This window comes from Pongo abelii, chromosome 9, assembly GCF_028885655.2.
Source record: "Pongo abelii isolate AG06213 chromosome 9, NHGRI_mPonAbe1-v2.0_pri, whole genome shotgun sequence".
NCBI classification, from domain to species: domain Eukaryota; kingdom Metazoa; phylum Chordata; class Mammalia; order Primates; family Hominidae; genus Pongo; species Pongo abelii.
In genome coordinates, this window is record NC_071994.2 from 69,481,600 (window position 1) to 69,501,402 (window position 19,803).

The 19,803-nt window shown below is 35.2% G+C and overlaps 1 long non-coding RNA gene across 2 annotated transcripts in view; it reads right to left on the minus strand.

Moving 5' to 3' along the window:
• Positions 1-271: 271 nt before the first annotated feature.
• The window catches only part of LOC129048701 (uncharacterized), a 196,960-nt gene continuing 177,428 nt past the window's right edge, over positions 272-19,803 (minus strand). The window contains exons 3-4 of one of the 2 annotated variants that reach the window (XR_010135486.1): positions 17,511-17,579; positions 272-1,538 (exon numbers count right to left, since the gene is read on the minus strand). This is a non-coding gene — a long non-coding RNA (uncharacterized LOC129048701). Of the gene's footprint in view, positions 1,539-8,569; positions 9,957-17,510; positions 17,580-19,803 lie in introns of those variants that run through there. The other variant, XR_010135488.1, reaches the window with a different exon arrangement.

Below are 19,803 nucleotides of genomic sequence, written 5' to 3' on the forward strand. Positions count from 1 at the left end.
CTACAGGACTTATTCAATAACATGTGCTATAACAGAAAAATATTTTTCCAGAAAATGATTCACATAGTACTTTTAAATTTTTTTAATAGTACAATTAACTTGTGTTGTTTTCCTTCAGAGAGGAAAGTCCATGGGTGAGACTAACTCAAAATTTTTACTGCATAAGCTCAAAATAAACAGGTGTTGTGTGATGTAAGAAATGAATGTCTTCTGTATTCCCCACCCACATGCCCCATAGAGTATGTAAGAGAAAAAAGAAGTGGCATGAAGAAAATTTTTATTTGAGAAAAATAAAACAGACAAACAACCACTCAGCAAAGTTTTAAAATATGGACTGTTTCTTTTGTTTTACACAGAACATTTTGGTTTTTTACATTTGATATTTTTGAAATTCAAACGTATTATCTCAGTTTCCAAGACCAGATGACACCAAACAGACTGGGCTTCAGTTTCAGCTTAATTAACAGCAGAGGCTTTAATGTGCTTCCCTTTGATGCACATTCAATAGTCTTTTTATTGGGACCGTCTCTGGGAAATTCCTTCCCTCAGAATGCCTTGAAGTGTATGAAGGGGTTTCAGCATGATTATGGCTGTGGTTACCTGGTACATTTTAGGACAAGACTTGAGCCAGTTTGTTTTGTAATCTCAGAGAATAAAGTTGGATAGACTCAGGATTGAGAGGTGGAAGACGTGGCTGCAAAAACTTCAGAGGGAAGAATCCTTGGGACTAAAGCCAGGATGGATACCTGAAGGATGAAGATGGTCCTCATAGCACTGGTGATCTTTAAGGCAGCACCAGTTAAAAAAAAATCTGGCAATCTTATGAGCAAAACTCCAACAGGTAAGAGTTAGAGTCTGAGGGGCTGTGTAACACTAGAGACAGACAATAGTCCAGTCAGCACACAGAAGCAGAGAGACTGCCATTGTGTGTGTCCTTGAACTCAAGTGAGGCTGGGCCAGCAGGGGTCACTTTGAACTTCCACAGTCACTGTGACTATGTAGCTCAGAGAGTGCCTGATGGACCTGGATTGCCCATAGGATTCTCTGGCCAGGAAATGGTGATCCTTGGTGAGTGGGGCATGTAAGAAATAAATCTGGATAAAGGTGCACATCATGACATTGGTTGCTCTCTGTAAAATGAGACTGTGCAGTATACTGTGGGAATGGCAGCAGCCCATACACATTGAAATGTGCGTGGGACAAGAGAAATTCCAACCAAATTGGGGTGTCAGGATTGGCTCTTGCTTCCATACGAGGATGAGGACATTCAATATTAAGAAAGACATGGAGAGAGACCTTTGAAGCTCTTGATTTTTGGGGAACACATGGAGGCACTTTGGTCTGGTGTACTGAATCTCTGCAGTCATTTTGTTCCTTAAATTTATTTTCTTCTGGGAAAAAAATGAAATATTCACGGGCATTGAGGAAGACAATGAATAATCAGTGGGATTGAGATTAGATGTAAATAGCTTTCCCTCAGCACATTTTCTTGTTAGTTCTGCAAACATAACTCCAAAGTTGTATTACTTCATTCGTGCCTACAAAGAACATTGAACATGGTTTTTAAAAATTGACATTTGCTTCTGTGAATCTCACCCCAAGTCTTTTAAAAATCTTTTTCTTTTATCCGTTCCTTGATTTATACCACTGTAGGCCTGCATTCTGATAATATTCCATCTTACATCTGAGCCTGATTTTAGCCATTAATTTCTTTTTATATATGTGTATTTTGCTTAATTTCATTTTTTATATATCAATTTATTTTTTTTCAACCTTTAGATTTAGGGGGGACATGTGTTGGTTTGTTACCTGGGAATGAAAATATCCAAGTAGAAGGGTAATCTACAAAAATATTCAATGAAAGGAATTCTGATGATACATCATGGCTTGATATTTTTATTTAAGGATATATTAATATGCCACTGGCATGGGGCACCATGGACTTCATATGATTTACAGCAGAAAGATAAGACAAATGTATGATAAGATTATAAGATGTTGTTATTTGACTGGTATTCTAGGTGTGTCGTCCTCCCACACAGACAGATGTCCAAAGAGCTGACAGAACATTCATTGCTACACTATACCCTCATATCCTTTTCTTTCCTGCTTGTTTAAATATGACATTAAGTGAAAATGTCCTTTATTGACCAATTGAATACCTAGAACTATAGCATTAATTAACTAATTCATGCTTCAAAGCTATTGTTACCTACTAGGGTGACTATAATTATTTCTAGCCATTCTATTTTCAGAATTATTTAAACTTATTCACAAGTGCATGCAGTTGAATAAGAAGACCTATTTCATTTAGTCTATGTACTTTATGCCTAATTTGACATTTTAACTTATTTCTTTTCACATTTTATGTTGTTTTGCTTTTTAAATTGCATATTATTAATCTTTGAATGCTCTTCCCCCAAGTATTTAATTTGCAAGTGTACACACTTAAAACACAATTTGTATGTAACTTGGAAAAAATGGAAATACACATCTCCTTAATTATTATTGAACTTAAGAAAAGCAATCTGATAAAACAAGACATGAAGATGAAGATAATTTTCTTTAGCATTTTACTATAAAACAATATGGCAAAAGATTTTGATATCTTTCTGGCCAGGAGTTATTTCTACAAAGGCAATTTTTAAAGCAAGGTTAAAAATGCCTTCTTTAGTCTCATTCTTACTCTTATTAGTTTTACTATTTATGTTAGATTCTGTTTGCTTGAAACCTGGATCCCCACCATTCAAAGAATCTTTCAGAACTCTCACTTGGTTAACATGCACGCATTTGCACAGATTGATCTAAGAGATTATTTTCAAGCCTGTTATTGGTTTCTGAATGAAACCTGACCAGATGGTTGCTGTCAGTGGTGGGGCAAACTATAGATTCAGACAGTACTGACCAGTCATCCACAAAGTAGTTAGTAGAGATTTTAGAAATTTTATTTAAAAATGCCAGTTTTATTCAATTTCAGAGAACCAGGTAGTTTCAGGACCCAAAGGGGGAAATGGTGTATTTCTTAGTATTTGTAATTGCTATTTGAATATACATATACACATATATATATACACACATATATATACACATATATACACATATATATACACATATATATGTATGTATATATACACACACACACACACACATATATATATATGAATGAGAATTAATGACATCCCCTGTTGCTCTAATGCCCCATTATCTGGGGATGTGCTATGATTTACAGATGTATCAGCTTGAGATGCTAGGGAAGCAGGGGTTGGCAGAGATGTTGTCTCACCTATGAGTCCTCTGGGGCTTTGTCTTCAATTCTGCACCTCATCTTCAGTTCCAAACACAGGAGATGTGAATCCCTGGACTAATCTTTAGACTCCATGGGGTCTCTAAAATTTACTATGAGCAGAGGTTGCCCTGTTTCCTGAAGAGTCATTAAACTGTGAGCCAACTAATCCAAACGCAAAGTCTAATTTCAGGTACACAACTTTCAGATCAAAGGGATGTAATTGTACTAATGAGCTATAAAATATATTTGCTTATGATTGCAATAAATCAGCCCCGGCTTCAGATCAGAGCCAGCATGATAGTAGGACTGAATAATAATGATAATAAAAATCAGATTATTTACCTCTTTTTCCTGAAGAAATCAATATTCCTTTGATTTGCCATATTGGCTGGGATGAGTAGATCCAGGGGCCTCCACTTGAACCTTCCAAGGTAATAGCTCTATTCCCTGGATCCAGGAGCCAATATTGGGGTAATTTTGGCAGTTGATGACCAAATCTATTCCAATTCTAAATCTGGTTGATATTGGGCTCACAATAAGGTGAAATTAGGTCAAAATTCCACTTACATCCTGATTCTTATAAGCTTCCTCTATGATTGGCAGACTGGACAACAGTGGACTTCTGGACCTCCAAAAGTTAGTGCAGCTCAAAGTCATGTGTAATAACTCCTGAAAGTCTGGGTATTTCCCTTTCTCATTAATAATTACCTTTAAATAGCCTAAAAATCATTTGGAATGGATGAAGAATGAGAGTATATATGTGTATCCGAATATGTGTGTGATGTTACTGCAAGGTTTTTTCTCAATTTACAAAATATTTCTTTAAGATACTCTAGATCTCTGAATTGATTCAGGTCTGAGAATTGTGTGATGAGCTTTCACTACATTTCATGGTATTTCAAATCAGTTTCCTTTCTTGCTCTCTGTCCCTAGAATGTATTGAATCATACATATCAAGTAGCACCTTACTGGGTTGTCCAGCAATGATTTTAAGGACATTATATGTAATTAGCCACCTCTAAAGTTCCCTATAGGTCAGACATTTTTGGACACTGTTATGGTTGCCCTATCGACCTTGGTGTTATACTTTTAGCACACATATGACCTCTGTCACTTTAGGGTTTTGATATCATTATTGAAATTGATCCCATTTAGATTTGCTATTCATCTCTTACATCTCAGAGCTACATAAAATAGCGATTTCAGTACTTCTTAATAATAGTTATGCTTCTTTACCAATGAGTTCAATGTCATGGAGTAGAAGATGCTCCTGAGATCTTGGAAGATGCATACTTGGGCTACATACATGGAATGCACATGTTAAAAGCAGCTCAACATACCACATCTTCCCAAACTTTCAATTGTTTCTTTTGATAACACCAAGGAATTTGTTCTGGCCTTCACTTTACTCAGGCAACTGTTCAGTGTAGGTTTTAGTCAACCAACTAAATAAGCAATTAGAACCATGTACATTATGTTCTAGCTAGCTGCTGTGGATGGAATGTATGCATCCCCCCAAAATTTGTATGTCAAAAAATCTAATTGCCAGTATGATGGTATTAACATGTGGGTTCCTTGGGAGGTGATTATATCATGAAGGTGGAGCCTTGATGAATATGTTAGTGCTCTTATGAAAAAGGCCCCAGAGAGCTTCTGTCAACTTTTATTTAGATTCAGGGGGGACATGTGCAGGTTTGCTATATGGGTATATTGTTTGATTTTGAGGTTTGGGGTACACACGATCCCATCACCCAAGTAGTGAGTATAGTAAGGAATAGGTAGTTTTTCAGCTCTTTCTCCACTCTCTCTCCTCCTCCTTAGTAGTCCTCAGTGTCTATTGCTCCCATCTTGATGTCCATGTGTACCCAGTGCTTAGCTACCACTTATAAGTGAGAACATGTGATATTTGGTTTTCTGTTCCTGTGTTAATTTGCTTAGGATAATGGCCTCCAGCTGCAACCATATGCTGCAAAGGATGTGGTTTTATTTTATTTATTTATTTTTTATTTTTAAAGTAATATTAATCTCTTTATTTGGGGTGTTGGTGTCTTTTTTATTATTATACTTTAAGTTCTAGGATACATGTGCACAATGTGCAGGTTTGTTACATACGTATACATGTGCCATGTTGGTTTGCTGTACCCATCAACTCATCATTTACATTAGGTATTTCTCCTAATGCTATCCCTTCCCCAGCCCCCAGCCCTATGACAGGCCCCAGTGCATGATGATCCCTGCCCTGTGTCCAAGTGTTCTCATTGTTCAATTCCCACCTATGAGTGAGAACATGCAGTGTTTGGTTTTCTGTCCTTGTGATAGTTTTCTCAGAATGATGGTTTCCAGCTTCATCCATGTCCCTGCAAAGGACATGAACTCATCCTTTTTTATGGCTGCATAGTATTCCATGGTGTATATGTGCTGCATTTTCTTAATCCAGTCTATCATTGATGGACATTTGGGTTGGTTACAAGTCTTTGCTATTGTGAATAGTGCCACAGTAAAATATGTGTCTTTATAGTAGCATGATTTATAATCCTTTGGGTATATACCCAGTAATGGGATCACTGAGTCAAATGGTATTTCTAGTTCTAGATCCTTGAGGAATTGCCACACTGTCTTCCACAATGGTGGAACTAATTTATACTCCCACCAACAGTGTAAAAGCGTTCCTATTTCTCCACATCCTCTCCAGCACCTGTTATTTCCTGACTTTTTAACGATCACCATTCTAACTGGTGTGAGATGGTATCTCATTGTGGTTTTGATTTGCATTTCTCTGATGACCAGTGATGATGAGCATTTTTTCATGTGTCTGTTGGCTGCATAAATGTCTTCTTTTGAGAAGTGTCTGTTCATATCCTTTGCCCACTTTTTGATGGGGTTGTTTTTTTCTTGTAAGGGGTTGTTTTTTTCTTGTAAATTTGTTTAAGTTCTTTGTAGATTCTGGATATTAGTCAGATGGGTAGATTGCAAAAATTTTCTCCCATTCTGTAGGTTGCCTGTTCACTCTGATGGTAGTTTCTTTTTCTGTGTAGAAGCTCTTTAGTTTAATTGGATCCCATTTGTCTATTTTGGTTTTTGTTGCCATTACTTTTGGTGTTTTAGTCATGAAGTCCTTGCCCATGCCTATGTCCTGAATGGTATTACCTAGGTTTTCTTCTAGGGTTTTTATGGTTTTAGGTCTAACATTTAAGTCTTTAATCCATCTCAAATTAATGTGATTTTATTTTTTTAATGGCTGCATAACAATCCATGGTGTATATGTACTATATTTTATTTATCCAGTCCACCATTGACGGGCATCTGGGTTGGTTCTGTGTCTTTGCTGTTGTGAATAGTGCAGTGATGAACATGTTAGTACATGTGTATTTTTGGTAGAATGGTTTATTTTCCTTTGGGTATATATATATCCAGTAATGGGATTGCTGGGTAAAATGATAGTTCTTTGAGAAATTTCCAAACTGCTTTCCACAGGGGCTGAACTAATTGACATTCCTATCAACAGTGTATAAGTATTACCTTTTCTCTATAGCCTAACCAGCATTTAATGTTTTTAAAACTTTTTAATAGTAGCCATTCTCACTGATGTGAGATACTATCTCATACTATAAGGCTACAGTAACCAAAACCCATGGTACTGGTACAAAAATAGACACATTGACCAATGGAACAAAATAGAGAACTCAGAAATAAAGAACAATGGGGAAAGGACAGACTATTTAATCAATGGTTCTGGGAAAACTGGGTAACAATATGTAGAAGAATCAACCTTGATCCCTACCTCTCACCACATACAAAAATTAACTTAAGGTGGAGTAAAGACTTAAGTGTAAGACCTCAAACTATAATAATCCTACAAGAAAACCTACAAAATATTCTTCTGGCTTTTGGCCTAGGTGAAGAATTTATGACTAAGACCTCAAAAGCAAATGCAGCACACCCCAAAATTGACAACTGGGACCTAATCAAACAAAAGAGCTTCTGCACAGCCAAATAAACTATCAACAAGGTAAGTAGACAACCTACAGAATGGGAGAAATATTTGCAAGCTATGTATCTGATAAAGGACTAATATCCAGAGTCTATAAGGAATTTTAAAAAATCATGAAGCAAAAAGCAAATAACTCCATTAGAAAGTTGGAACAGGACATGAACAGACAGTTCTCAAAAGAAGACATAAGTTGTCAGCAAACATATGAAGAAATGCTCAACATCACTATTCATTAGAGAAATGCAAATCAAAACCACAAAGAGATATTATCTCACACTAGTCAAAATGGCTATTATAAAAATATTTTTAAAAAGCAGATGTTAGCAAGGTCGCAGAGAGAAAGGAATGTTTATACACTATTGGTGGGAATGTAAATTAATTAATTCAGTTCCAGTGGAAACCAGTTTGGAGACTTCTCAAAGAACTAAAGATAGAATTACCATTTGACCCAGCAATCCCATTACTGGGTACACACTCAAGGGAAAATAAATCATTCTACCAAAAAGATACATGTAGTCTTATGTTTGTTGCAGCACTATTCACAATAGCAAAGACATGGAATCAATCCCTATGTGCCCATCAACAGTGGATTAGATAAAGAAAATGTGGTATGTATACACCATGGAATACTATGCAGCCATAAAAGAATGAAATCATGTTCTTTGCAGCAACAAGGATGGAGATGGAGGCCATTATCCTAGGTGAATTAGTGAAGAAACAGAAAACCAAATAACACATATTCATGTATAATAGGAGCTAAATATTGGGTACACATGCACATAGACAGAAACAACAGACACTTGGGACTCCAAATGGAAGGAGGGAGGGGGACAAGGGTTGAAAAACTACCTATTGTTTACCATTTTCACTATTTGAGTGATAGGTTCAATAGAAGCTCAAACTTCAGCATCACTCAATATATCCATTTATAAATTTGTACATGTAACCCCTGAATGTAAAAAAATTGTACATAAATTGTACATAAATGTAAAACAAAATTGTACAACTCCATTGAAAAAAAACTGCTCTGACAATGTTTATCAGATAAAAAAGAAATCATTTGTGATGATAAAAGGGTTAACCCAGCAAGAAAATACAATTTATCTTTGTATACATCTAATACCATGGCTCTGAAATATATAAAGCAAAAACTAACAAAACTGTAAGGAGACATAGATAAATCTATCATCTTAAATCTTCCATTTTAGTGGAAGATATTTAAAGATACCTCTACAATCTAAATGTATGTAATCAGTACAATAGAAAAACACATAATGTTATGCAATGGACTACTATATAACAGTGAAAGTGAATAAACTGTAACTGTATGCACAAAGTGGATGAATCTCACAAACAGTGTTAAATAAGTCAAAAGCAAAAAATAAAGTTTAAAAGCAGGCAAAGCTAGGGCATTCAGCGATAAACGTTTACATAGTAAAACTATAGAAAATAAAGCAAGGCTGCAATTTCTATTTTTCTTTGTTGCTCCATAATGTAATTTTGTCAGGACCTGTGTGTTTGGTTCTCAAAGCCTATTTACCCCTTTCTCTACTGTTTTTCCAAATGCCAAAGCACTGTTGGAGAACCAAAAATTATAAAAGAATCCCTGAAAAATGAAAGCAGGACAAAATTTCCTGAGAAGAAACTTTAGCCAAAATATATCTGTAAGAGGATTTCTGCAAGGTGGTAGCTTTGGGAAACAGGACGGAGTGCCTAAAATGTGGTTGGTGCAGTGGTTTGTGCTCTAATAGAAGCAGTGACGGGATACAGACATTCTGTCTGTTCCTGCTAGTGCAAGGCAGTGAGCAACAGAGGCATCTGTTACAGCTGGAGCAGTGAGTGGCTCAGAATCCTAGAATCAGAACAGTTTCATTAACCCCCACAAAACTATGTCAGCGCCCTCCCCGCAAGAAAACCCCACACTGTTAACCAGCTGATTTTACTAAAATTTTGAGGCACAGTTAGTGTTTCTCTTTTAACAATTAGTTACGAGAATAGAGAAAGAGACAAAGTTTGCTAATCATTTCACGGGGCAATGTGTAACCTCGATATTCAACCCACAAAGTGGTCAATAAGCATATGAAAAGCTACATTAACTTGGGAGGAACCAGAGAAGTGAGGAACCATTTTACATCTAAGATGGATGCTCTGGTATGCTGTCCACAGCATTTTGGGATTGAACCATTTTCCCCACTGCTCTTCTGGTGATTGTCTTTGAGTGAAGTAGGTCATTACCCTTTGCTCCAATTTGAGGCTAGTCAATGCACTGGCATAAAGGCCCAGACACGTTGCTTAAGTTGGAAACCACTTGCAGGGCCATCCCAGTGACTGTGCTCCCTGTGAGATCTGCTGAAGCCGTTGCTGTGATTGCACTATAAGCCAGCTTCTCTCTCTACCTAATTCTGCTTCAGTGTTTACAGGAGTGAATGCTGAGAACACTTCCTAATAAATTTCTTATATGCAAATCTCTATCTCAGACTGCTTCTCAGCTATAACAAAATACCGTAGACTGGATAGATTAACCTATTAATCTATTATTATTCACAGTTCACAGTTCTGGGGACTGTGAAGTCCAAAGTCATGATACTGGCAGATGTGGTGTCTCAGGAAGTCTCACTTCCTGGCTTGTAGGCAGCCACCTTCTTACTATGTTCTCCTAGGGCTTTTCTTTGGTGCAAGCTTGAGAGAGAGGGAGGGAGAGAGAGAGAGAGAGAGAGAGAGATCAGTTTCCTTCTTATAAGGGCGCTAATACCATCATATCACCAGGGTCCTACCACCATGATCTAATAGAAACAAAATTACTTCCCAAAGGCCTCACTTTCAAATTCCATCACATTGGGGGTTAGAGCTTCAACGTGTGATTTTTTTGAAGGGACACATTCAGCTCATAACAGGTGGTAAAAAAGTATAATATAAAATTGGAGTTTGGAGCTGGATCACCCATCAGCTGGCTGGAAATGAGGACTCCATCACTGGTGTTGGAGCAGCCCTTAGTGGTATAATTATTAACACTTTCTCCGGTGATAAATAGGGATGGCATACTAGTAGAAAAGAATGCACTGGCAGATTAAATGTATTAAGTATTTGAGACATAAAAGGGAAATAGCAATTATAAGGGCAGTGGAATTGGATGTCTGTTGTAGAGACAGTAGAGGGTTTTGAGAAAGAGTTTGAAAGGCTGAAGTTGATTAATTACCAACTAAAAGTTATATTTGAGAGCCACAGTCCCTCCTTATAGCATTTGGAGACTAGCATCTCCTGTAGCCTGTGATATAAAAGGCTAGGAATCAGGCTTAAGACTTGATTATGAGAGAAGTAGATCTTACGTTAGAATTTTAAGCCACTGCAGCTTGACTACTAAGTTCAAGATCTTAATTAGGAAAGAATGAGACACTGAGTCATGGAATAGGGGTATCTGTGTTGATGCATTTAAAAATCTTGAATCACTAGATTCTTCTAAACCCTCTGAATTCTTCCCCGTTAAATGTTTGTGTTCCACCCTTAGATAAAGATAAAACAGAGGATGCTATCTTGCAAAACAACATATGTTCTCCTTAAGCTCTGTCCCTACCTTTTCTTAACCACTTGATTATAACTAAGGGTAAATCACAACATAACCTAACAAGGAAAAGGCTGAACTTGCTATGGGAGCTGTAGTACCTAATCAACATGTAGAATCAGGAGCTGAAAGAGTACATGCTGAATCAAAGGGTCAGACATCAAATTGGATAAGAGATAATTTATCAGTGTTGGAGCCCTCTCCCTTACTATAGGATTTAATATCTTGGTAAAGATCACAGCATATGATGCAAAGAAGCTGCTAGGATGGCTTTTAGAAACTTGCAGAAATTGGTGACTCACACTAAGTAGAAATGTCAGAACTGCTGTGGAAGACAGGAGAAGGAGGGATAGAAAAGCTTAGAGAAGAGCACTTGGTAGAATAAATACGTGAAAACGAAAAGTCCACCAGATAACTAGGCTCCATATAAGGTCCCAGAGGACATTCTGTTTACCAAACAAAAGGAATATGCTGGCGAGAAGGACACCAATGTCACTGAGAAGCTCAGTGGTGGCTATCTGTAGGATAGGGCTGATTGTAAATGATGTCATTACAGAAGTGAACCTCTGATAGAAATGGAGATGATACGGTATCAGAATAAAAGTAAATAATGTTTCTGAGATAAGACAAATCGATAGACAACAACAACATGCTTAATCTACACAATTAAAAGAAATCAAGGATAGAGATTAGGGGGCTGATTATAGCTGCTCAAACAAAAATAGGTGATCTCTTGCCCAGTTTCCACACCTGAACCAGTTTTCAGACTCAGAGCCCTCTGACTGAAGAAGAGGCCAGGCCCTATGAACAAGGACCCTGAAAGTGCAGTTATATATATATTTTTGCCTTTGACCAGTGGAGTTATGTGTATATATATATATAGCCTTTCCTCAAAGAGAACTATGGTCATTACTGGAGTAACTAAATCCTGGGGAAACAGAAATATCCAAACTTATCAAGGCTTATAACACGCGAAATTTGAATTGACATTGACACCTATGACCTAAAGCTTCATCGTGGCCACTTTTAGGGTATAGGAGGGCCAGATAATAAATGGGATCCAGGGCCTGTGTATGGCTCCCAGTGGGTCCATGCATTCATGGACCCATCCAGTGCCATTTCTTTGTTCTCAAAAGGTAAATGGAATGAACAAAATGGTAGAATAGTAGTAATGGGCAGAATATCCACATTGATTTATTAGCTTTAAGAGCCATCATACTGGTGAAGCCTGAGTGGGAGCCTCTGAAACTGCCCATCTCCTGGCCAAATTACTAAAAAATAAAAATCTAATCTCAAAGGGAAATGGCAGATATCAGTGCCATCTTTAAGAACCTAATGATACTAGGGTGATGGTATCATTAGGTTCTTAAAGGTTTTGTTTAATTCACCAGTGTAGTTCCTACAAAAACCAGACAGATCCTACAAATTTAACAAAGCATTAACCCCAAATGCAGCTGCTGTGCTACATGTGTGGTATCTTTGCTTAAAGAGATTATTACAGCCTCAAATACATGGTGTGGGGCAATTGATCTGGCAAATACCTTCTTTTCCATTCCTTATCAGAAAGAATGATTGTGGAACAGGTTTTATATGTGTATATAAATAGAAATATAAATATATATATTTCTATATATATAGAAATATAAATATATATTTCTATTTCTATTTATATAGAAATAGAAATATATATTTATATTTATATAGAAATATAAATAGAAATATATATTTATATAGAAATAGAAATAGAAATATATATTTATATAGAAATAGAAATATATATTTATATAGAAATAGAAATATATATTTATATAGAAATAGAAATATATATTTATATAGAAATAGAAATATATATTTATATAGAAATAGAAATATATATTTATATAGAAATATGAATATATATTTATATGGAAATATGAATATATATTTATATGTAAATATGAATATATATTTATATGTAAATGTGAATATATATTTATATATATATATAAATTTATATATAAATATAAATATAAATTTATATATAAATATAAATATAAATTTATATATAAATATATATATAAATTTATATATAAATTATATATAAATTATATATAAATATATATAAATTATATATAAATATATATATAAATTATATATAAATATATATATAAATTATATATAAATATATATATAAATATTTATAATTTATATATAAATATATATTTATATATAAATATATATTTATATATAAATTATATTTATATATAAATATTATTTATATATAAATTATAAATAATATTTATATATTTATATATAAATATTATTTATATATAAATTATAAATTATATTTATATATAAATATTATTTATATATAAATTATAAATAATATTTATATATTTATATATAAATATATATATAAATTATATATAAATATTATTTATATATAAATATAAATTATATATAAATATTATTTATATATAAATATAAATAATATTTATATAAATATACGTATATTTATATATAAATATACGTATATTTATATATAAATATATTTATTTACATATAAATATACGTATATTTATATGTAAATATATTTATAAATATTTATATGTTTATAAACATATAAATATATATATAAATATATATGTGCATATATATAAATATATATGCGCATATATGCACGCATATATATATGTGCATATATGCACGCATATATATATGTGCATATATGTATATATATGCACATATATATTTATATATAATATGTATCTATATATTATATATAAATATAAATATAAATATTATATATTGATACATATTATATATATACATATATGCGCATATATATGTATTTTATATATACATATATGCGCATATATATGTATTATATATATACATATATGCACATATATGTATATATATAAATATATGTATATAAATATATGTATATATATGTGTATATATATTTATATGTATATAAAATCTTTCCCAGAATTATGTTAACTTGATCACCCTTTGTCTTAAGGTAATATTAGAATAATAGAAAGAGGGTTTATATCTTCTCAACTACCTATAAGGTAAAAAAATGGAGCAAAAGACCCATCCGTGACGGAAGAATGGAAAAGGCAATTCAATAGGTTGGTTTGAACTTGGAAGAGGAAGATTGAAAATAAATTCCTCTCAAATGATATTACCAGGAAAAATTAAAACAGAATGAAGAAAACATAACAACATAAGACAGTGCAAAATAGATTTCAAGGTAAAAATTGTTAAAAGGGGCAAAAAAGGATGTTTCATATTAATATTTTATCTCAAGGTACAGTTGACTAAGAAGTGGTGAGGGAGGCTGGGTGCTGTGGCTCATGCCTGTAATCCCAGCACTTTGGGAGGCTGAGGCGGGGCGGATCATGAGGCCAGGAGTTTGAGACCAGCCTGGCCAACATGGTGAAACCCTGTCTCTACTAAAAACACAAAAATTAGCTGGGTGTGGTGATGGGCGCCTGTAATCCTAGCTACTCGGGAGACTGAGGCAGGAGAATCGTTTGAACCCGGGAGGTGGAAGTTGCAGTGAGCCGAGATCGCGCCATTGTACTCCGGCCTGAGCAACAGGGCAAGACTCCGTCTCAAAAAAAAAAAAAAAAAAAAAAAAAGAAGTGGTGAGGGAGTCATAAATATAGGCTTCAGAACCAGACTACAGCACTAACATTCAAATTCCAGTCTCAGCATTTTCTGTGTGATTTCAGGTAGATTTTTTTAACCTCCCTGTGTTCATTTTACTTTGAGGACCGTAGAGTCTTTTTGATATACTTTAAGCAAACACACATACACATATTATATGTATATAATATGTGTATATAGGCATAGATTAAGATATATATGATCTGTCATGGGAAGGCTTGGGCTTCTGAGTGAATTTAGAATGCCATTACGGAAAGTTAAGTTATAAAAAAATTCCTGTTTATTTCTTCTGTGGCACTTATAATTGGTCATTATCTTATTATGCATTTGTTTACAGTTTACTATCTGCCTTACCTACTAAAATATAAGCTCCATGAGGGCAGAAACCTTGTCTGCCTAGTTCACTATTTTATCCTGAGTGCCTAGAAGAGAGTTTGAAACACTGTTAATGTTCGATAAATATCTGCCAAATGAATGAATGAATGAACAATTAAAATACTTTGTGGCCCAAGTAAGGTATTACTTCAAGACTTTGGGTTACAATCACAGAAAGTGACAATACATGTTTCAGGATCCTCCCAGTCTTCCCTCTGAAATACTCATGAAAATGGATGCACATATCTCATTAGCTCTGTGAATAGTAAGGTTGGTCAATGATCTTGACTCCAGAATGAATTTCTACTAACCAGCTCATCTAAACACCTAGACAGAACAGATGGGACTCTGCACACAGTGATATTTCATCCATGCATTTGGAAATGACAAGAGCAGTGGATCACAAAGTTACCTGGATATCAAAATCACTTGAGGAGTCTTTATAAATCACAGTGCATAGGGATTGATATAAGTCCCTATATCAATTAAAACAGAATCTTTTGGAAAGGTTTCAGGCAGTATTTTAATTTTTCCATGTTCTTCTGATATTCAGCCAAGATTGAGAACACTGAGGTAGTGATTCTCAAACTTTGGTGTGCATCAGAATCACATGGAGGGTTTACTAAAACACCAAGAATATTCCTTTCAAAAAGGAGTAAAACAGAGGAGCTCCAGACTATGCACAAGGATATAAGTAGGGAGAGAAGCCAGGCTAGTTTATTCCTGTTTCTATCCCAATACCTCTTCCAAAGGAAGAGGCAGCAGTGATTGGAGTGTCTGTCTCCAAGCAGAAACAGTGCTTTGAGCAGAGTCAAGGTATGGCAGTAAAGCCCAGAAGACAGGTAGCTGAGGTACCTTTCCTAGCTGTTCATCTTGCCTGTTTCCCTGCCTAACTGAACAGGGAGCAGTACCACTGTCTTTGCACCTTTCCCATGTAAGAATCAGTGGGCAGTTCAGCAGAAAATCCCCATTATAAAAATGCACTTACAGTAACCCACCCCCAAATCTTTTAGGATTACTAGAATCACAAAATAAGAGAGACAAATTCAAAAGACAACAGCAAAATAAAAACAAAAACCAGAAACAAAGAAAAAAGGCAACAGAACATAAATCCAAGTAAACAGAGTTTGTAAAGCTATCACGATAAAATTCACATTAAAATAAATATAATCTTTTTAATGATTCAGGAGAAAGTGCTATATAAAAATAAGAAAATATGATTATGAAACATTCATAGTAAGTTATAACAACATATTAGAGGCTTTGGAAATGTAAGAGTATATCATGGGCTTGTTTCAGAAGCTGAACATATAGGGACATTTTATCTTTTTAATGTCCACATAGTAATCCATAGGATGAAGGTGCCATAATTTTTTCAACAATTCTTTTGTTGATGCACACTAGACACTGCAATTTTTCTGCTGTTTAAGCAATCATATAATGAGCATCTTTTTGTATGTGTATTTTTTCAGGTTATTATTGCCTCTAGGATTAATTCCTCAAAGTGAAATTTTGGAGTACAGCACTTGAAATTTTAAATAAAATTTGCCAGGATATTTTCCAAAAGTTTTTAGAAAATTCATATATTTTTCAAAATGTATAAAAGTACCTTTTCCCCCTGTAATTTGCTAGTACCAGATACATACCATCATTTGAATGTTGGCTTACTGTGATCTAGCCTCACTGGCTTATTCTTCTCATGGATTTTGCATTACTCAAATTTAAAGGGAGTAAAAGCTCCTTGAAAAGCTTTCCCCCTAAACCTTTACATGGTTTGCTTCCTTATTTCATTCACATATATGATTTATTGTTATCTCCCAATGCTAAAATACTAGAATGTAAGTTCTATGAGGTCAGTGATTTTTTTTCTGACTTGTTTATCACTACATCCCAAGGATGCTTGGAATATAGTAGTGTTCATTGCGTATTTTGGAATGAATGAATAAATGAATTCATTTGACAAATAACTCTGGGACCTCTGGAGGGAGTGATTGTTTGTTATGTGTATTAGTTTCCTGTGGCTATTGTAACAAATTACTATGAATTTGGCAGCTTAAAATAACAGAAACTTATTATTTCACAGTTCTGGAGGCCAGAAGTCTAAAATAAGTATCACTGGGAAAAAGTCAAGGTGGCAACAGAGCCATACTCCCTCTGGAGGCTCCAAGGTGGAATCCATTTCCTGTGTCTTCCAGCTTCTGCTGGCTTCTGGCATTCCTTTGCTGTGGCCATACCATTCCAATCTCTTTCTCTTTGGTCACATTGCCTTCTCCATTTGTGTTACATTCTCCCTCTGCCTGTCTCTTATAATGATACTTGTGATTGCTTTTAGGGCCCACCCAGATAATCTAGGATAATCACTCCATTTTAAGATTCTTAATCACATATGCAAATACCATTTTAAAGTAAGGTAACATTTATAGATGCCACGGATTGGGGCCTGATATCTTTGGGAGCCATTATTCAGTCTGCTACAATCTTCTCTCTGGCCCCCAATGATTTATGTTCATTCCACAGGTAAAATATGTTCATCCCACCTCCAAATCCTCAAAAGCCTCAACCCAATACAGCATCAACTAAAGCCCAAAATATCATCTAAATATCATCAGCTTGAAAGTCCCAAATCTCATTATCCAAATTACCTAAATCAGATATAGGTAGGACACTGTGTATGATCCATCCTGGGGCAAAATTTCTCTCCATCTGTGGACCTGTGAAACAAGAACAGAAGATATCTGTTTCCCAAATATAATGATGCTACAGGCATCATGATGTAACAGTCATAGACATTTCCATTCTAAAAGGGGGAAAGTGGAAGGAGGGAAAACATCATCAGACCCAAGCAATTCTGAAGTTCAGCAGGGCAAACACAGCATTTCAAGGCCTACAAATAACATTTAGTGACTCAATGCTCCATGCTCTGGGTCTGAGACTAATATTTTCTGTGTGCACTGCTCCAGCCTCTGCGCCATGGCTCTAAGTCCTAGACCCAAGTCTCCAGCTTTTGGGCCAAAGGGTTTGTTCTTGAAGTTGTCCTTTCTTTTTCTTGATAGGTAGCACATATTTGTAGCTGATTAGCTTTATCAGCTTTTTCCTGCTTGTAGAATTTTATGAGTCTTACAGCCTTCTTTCATTTTGTTCTGTCTCTGTCCCTTTCAGCACAAGCTGGTGGTGTTTCTGAAACTATATCATTTTTGAAAACCTTCTGGTTCTCCCATGTATGTTATGACTATTCACATCATTAGACAAGAGGGTCCTTCACCTTTAAGTAATTTGTTCTCACATTTTAATACATTGAGTAAACCACAACAATACACTGTACCTTCAACACTTTGTAAATATGCTTATCTAAACATCCAAGTTCATCACTTATAAGTTCTGCTTTCCACATAACTGTAGGTCATAATTAAGCTAGACTTTCTTTCCCTGTCTAACAAGGATCACTTTTTCTCCAGTTTCAAAACAGCATGTTCCTTATTTTTGTTTGAGCCCTCACCCAGCAAAGTGAACTAAAACACATGACCCAACTCTATGCTATCTACAAGAAAGTCACTTCGAATATAATAATATAGGCAAATTGAAAGTAAAATAATGAGTCAGGCATGGTGGCTCACACTTGTAATCCCAGCACCTTGGCAGGCCGTGGCGGGTGGATCACAAGGCCAGGAGTTTGAGACCAGCCTGGCCAACGTGGTGAAACCCCGTCTCTACTAAAAATACAAAAATTAGCTGGGTATGGTGGCAGGTGCCTGTAATCCCAGCTACTCAGGAGGCTGAGGCAAAAGAATCGCTCAAACCCGAGAGGTGGAGGTTGCAGTGAGCCGAGATCGTGCCACTGCACTCCAGCCTGGGTGACAGAGCAAGACTCCATCACAAAAAAAACAAAACAAGATCTAAAAAAGAAAGTAAAATAATGAAAAAGACATAGTCTTTTAACGTAGACTTCAGAGCAAAGAAAATTACTAGAGGCAGAAAGGGATGTTACATAATAACAAAATACTTGAAATTATAAAAATGTAGAAACAGAGAACATATTAGAGGATTCCTGAAGTTAAGGAAGGGATGGGGATGGGACAGAGGTTGTTGTGGCTATGAAAGAGTAATGTGAAGGGTCATTGTGTTCATGGAAATGTTCTGTATCTTGACTGTATCACTGCCAGTATCCTCGTTGTGATATTATACTATGGTTTTTCAAAATGTGTTCATTGGAAGAAATTGGGTAGAGGGCATATAAGATCTCTCTGTATTAGTTACATTTCTTAAAACTGCATGTAAATCTATAATAATCTCAAAGTAAAAAGTTTAATTAAAAAATAAAGGTAGTATCATCTAGAAATATACAGAAAACATAAGCACTTATTTTTTCCCAGAAGAATTTTTATTTTGAAGAGAAATTATTCTGGTACACTGTACTCTTGCTTATTCCTATAAATCTCATTATAGTTACAGTGGTTTTAGCAGTCATCAAAAAGTTTTATTAAAAAATTCTAATGCATACTAAAAATAAATAAATTTACAGGTGTTTTTAGACTTTTTTTCTTCAGATGAGGTCTTGCTTAGTTGCCCAGGCTGGAGTACAGTGGTGCAACTCTAGCTCACTGCAGCCTCAAACTCCTGACTTCAATCAATCTTCCCATTTCTGCCTCCTGAGTAGTTGAGGCTACAGGCATGAGCCATGACATCTGGCTAATTTTACTTTTATTTATTTATATTTTTTTGTAGAGCTGGGGTCTTGTTATGTTGCCCAAGCTTGTTTGAACTCTCGGCCTCAAACAATACTCCCACCTTGGCCTTCCAAAGTGCTGGGATTGCAAGTGTGAGCCACCATGTCCAGCAGCAACACATATTATTATGAGCACATGTACCTGTAATTTTCATTGTCTTGATGAATTTTCAGTGAAATTTTTATAAACAAGTAGTGTACTCAAGAGGCTA